Source organism: Mus caroli, unplaced genomic scaffold, assembly GCF_978045245.1.
Source record: "Mus caroli unplaced genomic scaffold, Mus_caroli_1 scaffold_9, whole genome shotgun sequence".
Lineage (NCBI taxonomy): Eukaryota > Metazoa > Chordata > Mammalia > Rodentia > Muridae > Mus > Mus caroli.
Genome location: NW_028227264.1, coordinates 86,020,584 through 86,037,270, shown reverse-complemented (window position 1 = coordinate 86,037,270; position 16,687 = coordinate 86,020,584). Strand labels below are relative to the sequence as shown.

At 45.1% G+C, this 16,687-nt stretch overlaps 2 pseudogenes; one reads left to right on the top strand and one right to left on the bottom strand.

The window, feature by feature from the left end:
- The window catches only part of LOC110302723 (nucleolar RNA helicase 2-like), an 84,568-nt pseudogene that overhangs the window by 49,991 nt on the left and 17,890 nt on the right, over positions 1–16,687 (bottom strand).
- Positions 10,647–11,613, top strand: LOC110288921 (transcriptional adapter 2-beta pseudogene; annotated as a pseudogene).

Here is a 16,687-nt window from a genome sequence, read left to right as displayed (position 1 = left end):
CCACAAAATTGGAGAAGGGCTCTTGGGGGCCCTGAATAATTTTTGATAATTGTTGATTGGCCTCACCCTTGTTTGAGAGAGCTTTCCATGCCCTAATAGCAGAATGTGCAACTTGCGCATAAGCTCCCCATGCATAGTTGTTTTGATCAGCCGCATACAGGCCCTGCCCTGTTAACAGGTCGAAGGTCCAATCGCGTTGTTCCGGGGCGAGTGCTGCTGCATTAAACCTGGCTAGATTTTGGGCTGCCTCATGCCATAGGGCTTTCCATTCCATATACTGTCCCATGGTTGGTAAAACAGCTTTGGCAATCATCTGCCAATCTGAAGGAGTGAGCGGATTTATGGCCAATCTATCTAGTTGCATCAATGTAAAGCTCCCTGTCACCCCATATTTCCTTACCGACTCCGCAAGTTCCTTAATTTGATTGTATTCTACGGGTGCATAAACCCTACCTCCTTCCCCATTATCGAAAACAGGGAAGGCTTGTGTCACTTTATGGCGGGTTTTTTCAGAAAGAAGTGAAGAAGATGCGGGTCGTGCCCCATAAGCTGGGGGGGCAGTAGGGGTAAGCTGCATGCGTTGTTGGAGTGGGGGCTGTTTTTTATTTTTATACCTTGGGATCCTTTCATCAGGATGATACCTCTCTTCTTCATATCTAGCTGCAGCTTCCTCTTCCTCTTCCTCAGAGGAGTCAAGTTCGTAGCTCGAACTTGAGCTAATTTTCAGTTCTTGAAGTTCCCTTTCTGGGTAGATACTCTCCCCTTTTTTCTTATCATCATTAGAAGGGTGATCCAACCTTATAGGTTGATCAGGCTTCTCTCCCCCTTTTTTACCTTTTCCGGGGGGTCCCTTTTCTCTTTTCTTGGATATCCCTTTTGTATGTGCTCGAGCACCCAACCTCTCACTCCACTCGGTTTCTGACATGCTATCTTGGACTAATTCTAACGCGTGCTGGCCTTCCTGTCTTACTGGACTGCAGGTTTCATCCTCTAGACAGTTGTTAACCATCTTCCAAATGGCCTTGGTCCCAGGGCGAAGATCGTTCTCTAACAGTTTTATATCTAGATCTTTTCCCAATTTTTTCCACGAGGCACGGAAAAGTGATCCGGAGCAGGCGTACCATGGTGCCACATGGTCAACTTCACAAAAATTTTAAGTGTGCGGGGTGCAATCTTAAAATTTAATCCCTTTGTTTAAGAAGGTTATCAAGGGCTTGAACCACAGATTGGGACGAACCCATTGTGGATGATGCCTGCGGTTTATCTACACCCGACTTATGTAGCACAGCAGATTTCTACCTCCTCGCGGCTTATCTACATCCTTCTGACAGGAGATCTACGGCCGAAATGGCAATGGTCGCAGGGCCGCTTATCTACGTTGGACTTATCCGCAACCCTCAACAATATCTCTTGTGCTTACAACAATACAACACCAGGAAGAAAAGGAAGAAGACTCTGATCACTAACACCGCCTCCTCGGGCAAACCCTCCCAAGGTGGAGACAGTTGAAGACCAAGATTAAAAAAAAATCCAACACACCTCTCCGGGCGGAGTCCACTGCAGTTCTGAATCCACCTCAACGCTGAGGGGTCTCCGGTGGTGCAAACGATGTCTCGAAGTCCCGGGTTTTCAGCACCACTTCTTGCGCACGTCGACTCGACCAGCAAGAACGACACGGCACACAAGTAGGATCCTCCTGCAGCCAAGCTTTAATGCATCTTGAGAGGGAGAGCATAAGCTTACACACGGATGCGAAGACAGTGAGGAACCCAGCCCAGTGCCTTATATAGAATTTTTGTCCCGCCTCTGACGTGTTGCATCCTCACAGGGCCACTTCCAAACAGACCAGATAATGCACTTAACGGGTGTGTGTCCTCGCGGACAGGGACTATCCAGAGACATGTACAGTAAGCCTTTTGACTTGTTCAAACACCCAACTCTATCTTATCACCATAAAAGAAACAGAAGAAAAAAACATTGTCACAGGACCTATGTCATTTTAACTCATCTCGCTGGGAAATTGGAAAACCTAAATCACCAGACCTCACAGTTCTGCAGAGATGAGGTCCTCCATTCAATACAGGGAGAGACATTCATGGGTTATGATATGTGAATTAAATACCCAAAAGGAGACCTATCCAGATACTAACATTATAGACATGCTATGAGGCATGTGGTTTAATGCCAAGCAGAAATTGGAATACCTGAAAAAGAATATATATGGCAAAATAATGGGCCCATATTTGATTATAAAAGAACAGATATACAATGCTCTTGGTCATGGATCTATGATTTCAACTAAGCCTGTGATTTCATTCCCTATGCCACCTCCATCATCAACACATCCATTTAACTTATCCAAAGAGCTAAAGAGATCTGCAACCCTGTAGGTGCAACAACATTATGAACTAACCAGTACCCCGAAGCTCTTGACTCTAGCTGCATATGTATCAAAAGATGGCCTAGTCCGACATCACTAGAAAGAGAGGTCCATTGGACAAGCAAACTTTATATGCCCCAGTACAGGGGAATGCCAGGGCCAAAAAATCGGAATGGGTGGGTAGGGAAGTAGGGGGGAGGCTATGGGGGACTTTTGGGATAGCATTGGAAATGTAATTGATGAAAATACGTAATAAAAAAATATTTAAAAAAAAAAAACCAACTCTGCTCTTCCAGCAAAGAGAAAGGTCACTGATCCCATCTTTGGCTTCCTCCACATCTGGCTCTCAGGAGAGCATGGACTGTTGTCATGATATTATCAGGACACAAGTGACAAGAAATACTTCCTTTCCTGCAGTTGCTTTACATTGTTCCAAGAAGAAGGGCCCAGATAGTGCCTGGGCAGTTAATTCCAGAAATGAGGTGCTGCCCCATGTGTCTGCAGCAGCATTTTGGAAGAGGCAATGTCCCTGCCACCTGAGCAAGACATGGGCAAGAAAACTTATCATTCTGTTAGGGGCAAGTAAACTTATCACTCCTTCAGAAAAGATTGTATGCTTCAAGAGAGTGAGCATGAGTATCAGGCTGGCCTCACAAGACTCTGTTACTTCTAGTGTTCTCTAAAGGAAAAAATCCACTATATATAATCAATGAAATTGGGTCCTCTCAAAGATGCAGGATGCAGAACCCAGCAAAAGTGTAAACTAGCATGGGAGGGTGCATCACAGCCTTGACCTTGTTCACTACACCATCCTAACCTCAGCAGCCTCTTCCAGATAACATCCAAGCAGGTCCATCTAGTTTCAGGGTGGCCACTAGGAAGAAAGATGCTTGCCCTGTTAATGAACGATGGCCTGCTTTCACAGGAGGAAGATGCACAGAAAATATTCAGGGAGATATTAGCAGCCATAAAGTACTGCCACACCCTTGACATTGTCGATCCTGACATAAAACCTTAGAATATAGTCAGAGATGCAGAGGGTGATGTGAAGGTGATAGACCTTGCCCCTTACTATCATGTCAGTGTAGGTCAAGTGTTTTTTTTTTTTTTTTTCCTCAGAACTCACACTGTGGAAGACATATGATGACAAGTGGGCAGATATGTAGAGTCTGGACATGATACTCTCTCTTATCAACATGAAAGAGACAGAAGAAAACGATTGTCACTGGGACCTATGACATTCTAACTCATCTCGCTGGGAAATTTGAAAAACTAAATTCACCAGATCTTCACAGTTCTGCAGAGATGACGTCCTCCACTCAATACAGTGAGTGTGATGGTTTGTATATCCTTGGACCAGGGAGTGGCACCATCTGAAGGTGTGGCCTTGTTGGAATAGGTGTGACCTGGTTGGAATGGGTGTGTCACTGTGGGTGTGGATATAAGATCCTCACCCTAGTTGCCTGGAAGTCAGTCTTCCACTAGCAGCCTTTGGATGAAGACATAGAACTCTCAGCTCCTGCTGCACCATGCCTGCCTGGATACTGCCATGCTCCCACCTTGATGATAATGGACTGAACCTCTGAACCTGTAAGCCAGCCCCAATTAAATGTTGTTTTTTATAAGACTTGCCTTGGTCATGGTGTCTGTTCACAGCAGTAAAACCCTAACTAAGACAGAAGTTGGTACCAGGAGTGGGGTATTGCTGTGATAGGCCTGACCATGCTTTTATTTGAAAGAATGTGGATTTTGGGACTTTGGATTTGGAAAGCAGTGGAATGCTTTAAATGGGGCTTAATGGGTCATCCTAGTAGGAATATGGAAGACTTTGTTGCTGGGAGTAATTTGAACTGTGTTGACCTGGCCCAAGAGATTTCAAAGGAAAAGAATTTCAGAATGTGGCATAAAGACTGGTTTTGTGGTATTTTGGTGAAGAATGTGGTTACTTTTTGCCCTTGTCTGAAAAGTTTGCCTGAGGCTAAGGTAAAGAGACTTGGATTAATTGCATTGACAAAAGAAGTTTCAAAAAAGCCCAGCAGAGACTTTGTTCTCTGGTTAAGTCTTATGAAGAAAAGTTTGAACAAGCATAGCAAGCTTAGAAAGGAAAAATATAAAATATATGGTTTGAGTATTAAAGGAGTACCAGGAAGTGAAATGGAGCAAAATCTTGTGTTCTAGGAGATAAAGATTAAGGGAGTGGGACCTTGGGGCAAGATCCTACCCAGGTAAATTAGATCCAGGCATGGTGGTACACACCTTTAATCCCATGAGACAAGCATGCTGATCTCTACATTCAAGGTCAATCTACAGAGCAAGAACCAGGATAGCCAAGCTTAGGCAGTGAAGGATTTAGTAAACATAAAGCTGGTGATAATGTAATAATACAAGGGGATCATGTTCTAGATCCTGTAAGCAGCAGAACTCGGCAGCTTCAGCCATGTGCCCCTGGCTCTAGAGTTAAGAATGGAAGGAACTACTGGGAAAATTGATGCTGGTTAGCTGGAGCTAAGGAATTAGCGGTGATTAAGAAGAGACCAGCATCGTTGAGGTGAAATCTTCTGGAAATTGTTTTCTGGGAGCACAAAGAAGCTGTGTTCCAGAGATACCCAAGGTTGTACCTCATGCTGCAGCTGTACTTGGTAATGTGTAAGAGTCACTCAGGTGGTACTGCTTGTGAAGGAATGAAGGGATCATGGAGAGAAGCTGAGGCTTAGCACTGTGAGAGGCCAGGGAAGCACATTGGAGAAGGTGAAGCCTCAGCTATAGTTGATGGCCCAGGATTGAAGGGGTCATGCAAAGGATTTGAGGCTTGGCACCCTGAAGAGAGCCTATGAGAGGCTATTGGTGAAGCCTAGTTGGAGTGGAACACCCCAGTGTATTGGAGATGTCAGTACCATGGGATGATCACCAAGAACAGCAGCCGTAATGGAGTGGATCAACCTGAGCATAGAGTGCTACAGAGGACAGAGATGGAGAAGTGATGCCAGTCCTTAGGAAGAGTCCAAAAGATCAAGTGGAATCCCAGACACTGAAAGAAGAAGCTGTAACATTGAAATTGCCTTGGAGACTCAAAGATGTTAAAGATGCCAGAGCCATGGGATACATGCAGAGGAAAGCTGCTAACAGGGAGTGGAACCAGCCCAGGAGGAAGCAGTTTGTTGCAGTCAAAAAAGATGAAAAAGGAGTGGAGATCTGAAGACCACTTTGACATACATCAGCCATGGAGATGCAGAGTTTGGAGTTTGCCCAGCTGGTTTCCTGCCTTGCTTTGGGGATTACAGTTAATTAAGTTTAATGAATCTCAGAAGAAACCTTGAACTTTGGACTTTTAACATTGTTGCAACTGCTATAGACTATGAGGACTTTGAAAGTTGCACTAAATGCATTTTGCATTATGCAATGTTTAAGTATGGCCCCCATAGACTCATGTTTTTGAAGAAGTCTATGGGGACCAGGGAGTGGAATGTGATGGTTTGTATATCCTTGGACCAGGGAGTGGCACCATCTGAAGGTGTGGCCTTGTTGGAATAGGTGTGACCTGGTTGGAATGGGTGTGTCACTGTGGGTGTGGATATAAGATCCTCACCCTAGTTGCCTGGAAGTCAGTCTTCCACTAGCAGCCTTTGGATGAAGACATAGAACTCTCAGCTCCTGCTGCACCATGCCTGCCTGGATACTGCCATGCTCCCACCTTGATGATAATGGACTGAACCTCTGAACCTGTAAGCCAGCCCCAATTAAATGTTGTTTTTTATAAGACTTGCCTTGGTCATGGTGTCTGTTCACAGCAGTAAAACCCTAACTAAGACAGTGAGAGACCCTCATGGGTTATGATATGTGACCTATAGACCCAAAAGTAGACCTATCCTGATTCTAACATTATAGACATGCTCTGAAGCATGGGGTTTAATGCCAACAAAATAATGTAATACCTGAAAAAAATAAATATGGCATAATAATGGGGCCATATTTGATTATAAAAGAACAGATACACAATGCACTCGAGCATGGATTTATGATTTCAGCTAAGCCTGTGGATTTATTCCCTGTGCCTCCTCCAACACCAACATATCTCTTTAACTCTGCTCTTACACCAAAGCCAAAGGGCACTTATCCCATCTTCGGCTTCCTCCACTTCTCTCAGGAGAGCATGGACTGTTATCCTGATACTATCAGGACACAGTGACAAGAAATGCTTCCTTTCCTGCCATTGCTTTACATTGTTCCAAGAAGGAGGGCCCAGATAGTGCCTGTGAAGTCCATTCAAGAAATGTGTTGCTGCCGCATGTGTCTGCAGCAACATTTTGGAAGAGGCAATGTTCCTGACACCTGAGCAAGACTTGGGCAAGAAAACTCATCACTCCCTCAACGAAGATTGCATGCTTCAAGGGAGTTAGCAGGAGAATTGGGGCTGGCCTCTAAAGCCTCTGTTGCTTCTAGAGTTTTCTGAAGGCAAAAACCCACTATATATCTTTCATGAAAGTGGGTTCTCTAAGTGAGGCAGCGTGCAGAACCCAGTGAAAGAGTAAACAAACAGGGGAGGGTGCATCACAAACTTGACCTTGTTCACTACACCATCCTAACCTCATCAGCCTCTTCCAGGTTCTAGAGTAACATCCAAGCAGGTCCATCTAGTTGCAGAGTGTGCGCTAGGAGGAAACATGTTTGACCCAATAATAAAGGATGGCCTGCCGCAGGAGGAAGATGCAAAGAAAATATTCAAGCATATAGTACCAGCCATAAAGTATTGCCACAACCTTGACATTGTGGATCTTGACCTTAAAACCTTTTAATATATTCATAAATTCATAGGGAGATGTCAAGAGGATAGACATGGCCCCTTACTGCCATGGCAGTGTAGGATCAAGTGATTTTTTCACCAGAGCTCATCTTAGGGAAGCCATATGATAGCAAGGGTGCAGATATCTGGAATCTGGACATGCAACTCTATCTTATCACCATAAAAGAAACAGAAGAAAAAGATTGTCACGGACCTATGTGATTCTAACTCATCTCACTGGGAAATTTGAAAAACTAAATTCACCAGATCTTCACAGTTTTGCAGAGATGACGTCCTCCACTCAATACAGTGAGAGACACTCATGGGTTATGATATGTGAACAATATACCCAAAAGTAGACCTATCCTGATTCTAACATTATAGACATGCTCTGAAGCATGGGGTTTAATGCCAACAATATATTGTAATACCTGAAAAATAAATATGGCATAATAATGGGGCCATATTTGATTATAGAAGAACAGATACACAATGCCCTCGAGCATGGATTTATGATTTCAGCTAACCCTGTGCCACCTCCAACACCAACTCTTTAACTCTGCTCTTCCACCAAAGCCAAAGGGCACTTATCCCATCTTCGGCTTCCACCACTTCTGAATCTTAGGAGAGCATGAACTGTTTTCCTGATACTATCAGGACACAAGTGACAAGAAATGCTTCCTTTTGTGCTATTGCTTTACATTGTTCCAAGTAGAAAGGCCCAGATAGTGGGCGTGCAGTCCATTCTAAAATTGTGGTGCTGCCCCATGTGTCTGCAGCAGCATTTTGGGCAAGACTTAGGCAAGAAAACTTATCAGACCCTCAGAGAAGATTGTGTGCTTCAAGACAGTGAGCAGGAGAATTGTGGCTGGCCTCTAAAGACTCTGTTGCTTCTACAGTTCTCTGAAGGCATAAATCCACTATATATCTTCCATGAAATTGGGTTCTCTGAAGGAGGCAGGTTTCAGAACCCAGTAAAAGAGTAAACAAGCCTGGAAGGGTGCATCACAACCTTGTCCTTGTTCACTACACCATCCTAACCTGAGCAGCCTCTTCCAGGTTCTAGAGTAACATCCAAACAGGTCCATCTAGTTGCAGAGTGTGGGCTTGAGGAAACATGTTTGACCGGATAATGAAGGATGGCCTGTCACAGGAGGAAGATGCAAAGAAAATATTTCGGTAGATAAAGCAGCCATAAAGTACTGCCACACCCTTGAAATTGTCGATCCTGACATTAAATATTTTTAATGTAGATTTATAAAGTGATGTCAAGTTGATAGACCTGGCTCCTTTCTGTCATGGCTGTGTAGGACCAAGTGCTTTTTTTCACCAGAGCTCTCCTTTAGGAAGCCATATGATGGCAAGGGGAGGGGACAGATATTGGGAGTCTGGACATGTGACTCTATGTTATCCCCATAAAAGAGGTAGAAGAAAAAGGTCGTCATGGGGAACTATGACATTCTAACTCACCTCTCTGGGAAACTTGAAAACCTAATTCACCAGATCATCACAGTTTTCCAGAGATGAGGTCCTCCACTTGAGTTGGTGAGAAAAACCATGGGTCATGATATGTGAAGTATATACCCAAACTGTGATCTATCCAGATGCTAACATTATAGACATGCTCCTAGTCATGGGGTTTAATACCACCTAGATATTGGAATCCCAGAGAAAGTATAATTATGGCAAAATAAAGTGGACATATTTGAAAAAAAAGGGGGGGCACAGAAGCAATTTGATTATAAAAGAACAGATGCACAAGGCAACTTCAACAAAGCCTGTGGATTCATTCCCTATGCCACCTCCATCACCAACATATCCCTTTAACTCTGGTCTTCCACCAAAGAGAAAGGTCACTGATCTTTGGCTTCCTCCACTTCTGACTCTCAGGAAAACATGGACTGTTGCCCTGATATTATAAGGACACAAGTGACAAGAATTGCTTTCTTTCATGCCATTGCTTTACATTGTTCCACGAAGAAGGGCCCAAATAGTTCCTATGCAGTCCATTCCAGAAATGTGTGTGCAGCAGCATATTGGAAGAGGAAATGTCTCTGCCACCTGAGCAAGACTAGGGCATGAAAACTTATCACATATTTGAAAAAAAAAGTGGCACACAAGGCACTTGAGCATGGATCTACGATTTCAAGAATTGCTTCCTTTCATGTCATTGCTGTACATTTAAATTGCTTTACATTGTTCCAAGAAGCTCATCTGCAAGGTCCTGCAGGTGGCACTTAAGGGACATGGCCTGGGGAAGCACCTAGAATGTATATTCCTCTCATGATTGTTCATGGCCAGGCATCCTGTCTGCCTCCACGGCAGCTGCACAAAGTCACCTCCTCTGTGGGAACCAGAGCTCACCATACAGGAGAGAGGAAGGCCAGTTTTATCCAATGGGTTTGAGTAAACAGGTTCAGGTTTTGTTTTCCCTGAGTGATAAGACCAATCCACAATTAATAAGGTCCCCAAGAAGATGGTTAAATCTTTTTTAAATTTATTTTATTAGATATTTTCTTTATATACATTTCAAATGCTATCCCCAAAGTTCCCTATTCCTTCCCTCTGCCCTGTTCCCCTCCCCACCCACTCCTGCTTCTTGGCCCTGGCATTCCCCTGTACTGGGGCATATAATGTTTGCAAAACGAAGGGGCCTCTCTTCCCATTGATGGCTGACTAGGCCATCTTCTGTTACATATGCAGCTAGAGATATGAGCTCTGGGAGTACTAGTTAGTTCATATTGTTGTTTCACCTATAGGGTTGCAGACCCCTTCAGCTCCTTGGGTACTTTCTCTAGCTTCTCCATTGGTGGCCCTGTGTTCCATCTTAAAGATGACTGTGAGCATCCACTTCTGTAGTTGCTAGGCACTGACATAGCCTCATATGAGACAGCTATAACAGGGTCCCTTCAGCAAAATCTTTCTGACATATGCAATAGTTTCCGGGTTTGGTGGCTGATTATAAGATGCATCCCCAGGAGAGGTAGTCTCTGGATAGTCCATCCTTTTATCTTAGCTCCAAACTTTGTTCCTGTTACTCCTTTCGGGTATTTTGTTCCCTATTCTAAGGATGAATGAAGTATCCACCCAATGGTCTTTCCTCTTCTTGATATTCTTGTGTTTTGCAAATTGTATCTTGGGTGTTCTATGTTTCTGGGCTAATATCCACTTATCAGTGAGTGCATATCTAATGACTTCTTTTGTGACTGGGTTACCTCACTAAGGATAATATCCTTCAGATAAATCCATTTGTCCAAGAATTTCATAAATGCATTGTTTTTGATAGCTGAGTAGTACTCCATTGTGTAAATGTACCACATTTTCTGTATCCATTCTTCTGTTGAGGGACATCTGGGTTCTTTCCAACTTCTGGCTATTATAAATAAGGCTGATATCAACATAGTTGAGCATGTGTTCTTATTACCAGTTGAAACTTCCTCTGGGTATATGACCAGGAGAGGTATTGCTGGGTCTTCCGTTAGTATTATGTCCAATTTTCTGAGGAACCCCCTGCGAGATGACTATTAGATCGAGTATGACCAGGATGCTGAGATGCTCTGCAGTGGCCTGTCTGTGAACTCAGAGAAGGAGGAGGAGGAGGAGAAGGAGGAGACCGAGCTCAAGCGTGCCCATGTAGACACATGTGTGGAAGCTGAAGGAGAAGCAGCACCAGAAGAATACTGCTCGAGAGTATAACCTGGTACCTTTCCTGGGCAAGGACAAGAAAGAGAAGAAGAAAGATATTGAAGGGAAAGATCACCAAGGAGGAAAAAGAGATGCAGCTGAAACTATGGCCACTCTACCAGTTCATGTTCTGCAAAGAATTTGATGATTTATTGGAAAACATGCACAAAGAGAAGATGCTTTGCGCCAAATCTGAGAGCTGCAGTGCTACCCATGCAATGGGATTAAGAAGGTGGAAGAAGCAGGGTGTGGTGGCACACACCTTTAATCCCAGCACTCAGGAGGCAGAGGCAGGCGTATTTCTGATTTCGAGGCCAGCCTGGTCTTCAGGGTGAGTCCCAGGACCGCCAGGGCTATACAGAGAAACCCTGTCTCGAAAAATAAGGAGGAGGAGAAGGAGGAGGAGGAGGAGGAGTCGGTCGAATATGAGGCTGACAGAGACAAATGGAAGAGGAGGAAGGAGAACAGAAACCTGGCCAGCTCCAGAACGGGGAAGGAAGATGGCAAAGGCAGCGAGTTTGCAGCCATTGAGAACCTTCCTGTGTTGGAGCTGCTGTCGGATTGCAAAAAAAAGGTTCCCTGTAATTCATTGAACTTGAGTCCTGTGTGCTATTTGATTGTGAAGACTATGATAATTAAAGATCACCTCCAGACTCGATGAGAGATCCCCTCTAAAAGTCGCCTTCCCACTTATCTGGACAAGGTCCTAAAGAAAAGGATTTTAAATTTCCTCACAGAAAGTGGGTGGATATCCAGGGATGCTTCCTGAGGCCAGAGGATGCTAAAGTAGCTTGTGATCCAAATGATTGTGGGTCTCCCCCAACATTGTTGCTCTTTTAAACAAATTGAATTCTTTTTTCACGGCTTAAATTTTTTTCATGGTCCTCTGGAAGAAGCAATTGTAGCAGTCTTAAATTGGATTCATGGGGGAGATGGGCATGTGTCTTTATATCATAGTCTAAAGTAATCCTTTCAGAAGACAGCTTGCCTTTGTGTTCCTCTGAAGACTGCCTGCCACCTTGGATAAGTCCCCTTTATTTCATGAGCCTTTCTCTGTGTGGGTTTACAAGCTGTTATGCTGTGGGAGGCAGGAGCCCTGTGTTCCTTTCATCAACTTATCTCTGGTGACACAAGCTTTACTCAGGAGAGCTACTGATGACACCCTTTTGCTGAGGCCACTGCTGCCTCCTCCCCCCAAGATGACACCCCAAGCACAGCCCAGGCACACCACACTTTACCAGGAGGCAGGGTGTGCACAGAACCGTCTTTTGTGGAGGCCAGAGACCACCACCAGGCCTGCTCCCAACTGAGCCACTTAAGATGAGCCCCTCATTTGCACACAGTGACCACATGAGCTTCCACTTACCTGACAACAGCCATTTCAAGTCCTCAGTAATGCTTGCTTCATTTTTGCCTGGCCCCAGCCTGGGCTGCATGGGTAGGCTCTCCTGGCACATTCCTGTCCCCTGTAGTTAGGAAAGCAGTTAATGGGAGAGCCACATGGTCAGATGGGGCCTGCCTTTCGCTGCAGGGAACACTTACAGTACACCTGACTTGGAAGATGCTTTTGAGTTCAAGGTAGAGTGTGCAGTGCTGAGATGGGGCAGTAGGTGCTGAGGACTTCCACCCAGATTGCAGATCCCCTTTTCACTAAATATAAAACAAGCTAGCTATCTGCCCCTTGCCATCATATGGCTTCCCTAAGGTGAGCTCTTGGTCCTACACTGCCATGGCAGTAAGGGGCCAGGTCTATCAACTTCACATCACCGTCCTAATCTCTGAGTATATTCTAAAGGTTTTATGTCAAGATTGATAATATCAAGGTTGTGGCAGTAGTATATGGCTGCTATCTGCCTGACTATTCGATTCTTCCTCCTGCAGCAGGCCATCATTCATTATCAGGTCAAACATGTTCCCTCCTAGCGTGCACACTGCAACTAGATGGACTGGACAAATGCAGTTTCATACTTCTATCCATCCTTCTCTGTCTGTTCGCCCTGAATCATGAATGGAAGACACTGTATCCTTTACTGTTCAGCTCTGAGCATCCAAGTCAACCTCAGGGTTGTCTAACCTAGGGGCAGCAACAATAGTTGCCACCAAAAGTCCAAAATTTTCATTTTGGTACTGCAACCCACATGCGTGTCTACAGGGGCATGCTTTCGATTGGTCTCCTCCTCCTCCTCCTCCTCCTCCTCCTCCTCCTCCTCCTCCTCCTCCGAGTTCACAGATTGCCCACTGCAGAGCGTCTCAGCATCCTGGTCATACTCGATGTCATAGTCAACTCTCAGGGGGCATCTCGCTGCTGCTGCTTAGGCACAGATATTTCCAATGGGGGCAAAGGTGTGCTAAGACTAGGCTAGAGAGGACCCCCACTGGGGGTTGGTGTGATCTGTCACCTGTTGGGGATAGTGCCAGGGATGCAGACTTTGCCTAAGTTCCCATGGGTATACATGCTAACGGAGTGCTCCAAACTTCCTGGGCAGTCCATGAAGCACCAACATGCGCAGCCATGCCCAGTTACTGAAGCTGAGCTGCTCAATGGTGTCCAGCTGCCCTTAGCCTCAGGACCCCCCGGAGTGTGAATCATCCACTGTCCAGCAGATGGCAGCCCTGGTAGCGGTGGTGGTAGCTGATCTGTGCGCTGGGCTAGAAGCACTCAGAGCACAGCTCGATGTCCTGGCACTGTGTGCAGCGGAAGCGCAGAGGGTTCACCTTGGCCAAGCAGTACATGCAGTACTTCTTAACCCAGCTCTGACATCTACCCCTGCTCTCCCTCAGCGGCCTTACCACGGTCCTTAGACTAGCGCCATCTGCTGGGCTCGCTTTGCTCTCTGCGCCTGCCTGTTTAAAGGCCACCACAAAGGCCAAGCCCTGGGCAGGCACCTCTGGAGCCAGCCCTGCAGGCAGTGTCCTACCTCTGCAGGCATGTGCTCTCTGGTCCAGCCAGGCCACTGCAGCTGTCTTCCTGCCCCATCGTGCCCGCGCCCCGTTACCGCTACTACTTTCTTTCTTCGTTATTTTATTTTATTTTTTAAATTTAATTTAATTTAATTTTTTAATTGGATATCTTAGTTCTTTACATTTTAAATGTTATGCCATTCCCAATTTCCCCTATGCAAACCCCCCATGCCATCCATCCTTACTCTGCTTCTATGGGGGTGCTCCCCTACCCACCTACCCACTCCCACCTCACTGCTTCTATGGGGGTGCTCCCCCCCCCCCACCTACCCACTCCCACCTGACTGGCCTAGCATTCCTCTACACTGAGGCATCAAGCCTTTACAGGAACAAGGACTTCCTTTACCAAGAGCTTCAATGGAGTTGGAGTTCAGCTTGTAATTGGAGAGTCCATTCTTTAGCTTGGGGCTTTTCTCTCTGTCTCCATTTGCTTCCTTCATTTTCTTCATCTACTTGGGCTTAGGGACCTCTGCCTCTTCTTCAGAAGGCTGTTCATTTTTTATCTCTTTGGTTTTTAGCAGTGGCTGCTTCCTTCTCAAGGGGCTCCTTTTTCTTCTTGGAGGATTTGCTTTTAGAAGCAGTGTCATCTTGAGGCACCTGCACCTGCTTCTTGGCCAGGGCCTGAATTCCCGAGTGCTGTAGCAAGTGAGTGGCAGGGGCATTTCTCCTGCTCTAATCACACCAGAGTCAAATCTCATGCTTGATGTAGGTGGTAAAGTACAAAGGCAGAGGTTTTCTCTTTCTTGTCCACATCTCTGAATGGCCAACAGGTTGCAGTGCCAGCTCTCCCACACTTTCTCTTACTGAGGGCAACACATGCACAGTCTCAGGCTGGGACTGTGATTTATGCAGTGGGGCTCCTGCTATTTTTTGATGGCTAAAGAGAATACTATGCAGCAATGTTGGGCAGTGCCTGACATTTCCCATGGGGAGTTTTACTTGAGACCATGCCTGTGATGTCTCCTTTTTGAATGAAAAACTCCGACCTTGTCTAAACTAGATTGTGCTTGTTTTTTTTTAAATAATTTTTATTAGGCATTTTCCTCATTTACATGTCCAATGCTAACCCAAAAGTCCCCTATACCCTCCCCCCAACTCCCCTACCCACCCACTCCCACTTTTTGGCCCTGGCATTCCCCTGTACTGAGGCAGATAAAGTTTGCATCTTTCCAGTGATGGCCGACTAGGCCATCTTTTGATACATATGCAGCTAGAGACAAGAGCTCCGGGGTACTGGTTAGTTCATATTGTTGTTCGACATATAGGGTTGCAGATCCCTTCAGCTCCTTGGGTACTTTCTCTAGCTCCTCCATTGGGGGCCCTGTGATCCATCCAATAGCTGATTCTGAGCATCCACTTCTGTGTTTGCTAGGCCCCTGCATAGTCTCACAAGAGACAGCTATATCAGGGTCCTTTCAGCAAAATCTTGCTAGTGTATGCAATGGTGTCAGCGTTTGGAGAATGATTATGGGATGGATCCCTGGATATAGCAGTCTCCAGATAGTCCATCCTTTTGTCTCAGCTCCAAACTTTGTCTCTGTAACTCCTTCCATGGGTGTTTTGTTCCCAATTCTAAGAAGGGGCAAAGTGTCCACACTTTGGTCTTTGTTCTTCTTGAGTTTCATGTGTTTAGCAAATTGTATCTTATATCTTGGGTATTCTAAGTTTCTGGGCTAATATCCACTTATCAGTGAGTACATATTGTGTGAGTTCTTTTGTGATTGGGTTACCTCACTCAGAATGATGCCCTCCAGGTCCAACCATTTGCCTAGGAATTTCATAAATTCATTCTTTTTACTAGCTGAGTAGTACTCCATTGTGTAAAATACCACATTTTTTTTTATCCATTCCTGTATTGAGGGGCCTCTGGGTTCTTTCCAGCTTCTGGCTATTATAAATGAGGCTGCTACGAACATACTGGAGCATGTGTCCTTCTTACCAGTTGGAACATCTTCTGGATATATGCCCAGGAGAGGTATTGCTGGATCCTCCAGTAGTACTATGCCCAATTTTCTGGGGAACCGCCAGACTGATTTCCAGAGTGGTTGTACAAGCTTACAATCCCACCAACAATGGAGGAGTGTTCCTCTTTTTTCACATCCTCGCCAGCATCTGCTGTCAACTAAATTGCTGATCTTAGCCATTCTGACTGTTGTGAGATGGAATCTCAGGGTTGTTTTGATTTGATTTCCTGATGATTAAGGATGCTAAACATTTTTTCAGGTGCTTCTCAGCCATTCAGTATTCCTCAGGTGAGAATTCTTTGTTTAGCTCTGAGCCCCATTTTTAATGGGGTTATTTGATTTTCTGGAGTCAACCTTCTTGAGTTCTTTATATATATTGGATATTAGTCCCCTATCTGATTTAGGATAGGTAAAGATCCTTTCCCAATCTGTTGGTGGCCTGTTTGCCTTAGTGATGGTGTCTTTTGCCTTACAGAAGCTTTGCAGTTTTATGAGGTCCCATTTGTCAATTCTCGATCTTACAGCACAAACCATTGCTCTTCTATTCAGGAATTTCCCCCCTGGGACATATCTTCGACGCTGTTCCCTACTTTCTCCTCTATAAGTTTAAGTGTCTCTGGTTTTATGTGGAGTTCCTTGCTACACTTAGATTTGACCTTAGTACAAGGAGATAGGAATGAATCAATTCGTATTCTTCTACATGATAACCACCAGTTGTGCCAGCATCATTTGTTGAAAATGCTGTCCTTTTTCCACTGGATGGTTTTAGCTCCCTTGTCAAAGATCAAGTGACCATAGGTGTGTGGGTTCGTTTCTGGGTCTTCAATTCCAGATATCTGCACCCTTGCTATCATATGGCTTCCCTAAGGTGAGCTCTGGTGAAAAAACCACTTGATCCTAAACTGTCATGGCAGTAAG